This window comes from Cyprinodon variegatus, unplaced genomic scaffold (genome assembly GCF_000732505.1).
Source record: "Cyprinodon variegatus isolate N-32 unplaced genomic scaffold, C_variegatus-1.0 Scaffold699, whole genome shotgun sequence".
Taxonomy (NCBI): Eukaryota; Metazoa; Chordata; class Actinopteri; order Cyprinodontiformes; family Cyprinodontidae; genus Cyprinodon; species Cyprinodon variegatus.
The window spans coordinates 250,422-251,673 of record NW_015151152.1 but is presented as its reverse complement, the minus strand read 5'-3'; the positions used below and the strand labels follow the sequence as shown (position 1 = coordinate 251,673).

Below are 1,252 nucleotides of genomic sequence, written 5' to 3'. Positions count from 1 at the left end.
TTGTTCTAAAGTTTTTTGTCCTTTTTATTGTAAATTAATCAGTAAATAAATGCCAAAGATGGTGCCAATCTATTCGCCACTCAACAATGATTGCATTGTTGGCGGGTGTATTGGTTGTAGAAAAGATTCATGCCGTTTAATTTGTAGCCGAGGCTGTTCTTTTAAGGATGCTGGTGCTGTTTAAACCTGCCTGCTTTGTGTTGTCATCTTCACTCCTCCACATTGGTTACCTCGACGTGATCCAATGTGGAGAAGTGAAGATGACGACACAAAGCAGGAAGGTTTAAACAGTTCTTTACTCTACTCCAACTGAGAGCAACTGTACAGAAAATCCATATATATATATATATATACATCCGAAAAAACATAACTACAATCTCTCCACTGAGTGAGAGTGGAGCCCCCTAGTTGTCCGCCACAATACATTTCTTATTTACAGTCAATTTGTTATAAATTCAATATTGATATAACCAAACGCCTGAACAAACATATGACAATTATCTTACCAACTTTATAAAAACTCCAATGTAACATTTTAGAAATATTTTCCTTCAAAAACACATAAAATCCTGAATGTTAGTGAGTGGCAAAATGCTGAAGTCGTAGACTAATGTATGTTGAATTATCAGTGTCATCAGTGAAAGTGTCATATCACCTTTACTAAATAAAATTATATTGCAATATGCATTCAAATTCAATTTTCAACTCCTAGTCCATATCAAATATTTTTTTTCAAAATTACATTGGGTACACCTTTTAAATATCTTACTGGTTCTGTACATTACCATGTGCTCCGAGCAGCCTGAGCTTCTGACCAGTGACTAGGGGTGTGCAAAATAATCGTCATGATGATGAATCGTGATTCTAATTTTCATGATCTACTGCATCGATTCTTGACGCCAAGAATCGATTATTAATTAAAAAAAATGAATAAATAAAATTGCATGAATGGTTGGTGAACATCAGCCAAAAACAAGTGTAATACAATTTCCAGTCCAGTAGATGTCGCTGTTGACGCACGCTGCCTTGTGTCGCAACCATTTCCGTCCGCGGGATAATGCGCTGAGTCATTCAAAAACAAAACATGGAGCAGATTGAGGAACTTCGTCCGGCTCCATCACATTTCAAATCCGATGTTTGGAAGCATTTTGGATTTAAAAACAAAGGTAAAAATGAAGCCGATATGACCCACGCAATTTGCAAACACTGCTACACCAACATTAAATACTGTGGGAACACAACGAACCTAAAA

General features: G+C 36.3%; 1 protein-coding gene across 1 annotated transcript in view; it reads right to left on the bottom strand.

Annotated features, from left to right (window-relative positions):
* Positions 1-1,252, bottom strand: part of LOC107097464 (Fc receptor-like protein 5) — an 18,899-nt gene that overhangs the window by 1,522 nt on the left and 16,125 nt on the right. The gene's annotated exons all lie outside the window — the stretch shown is intronic.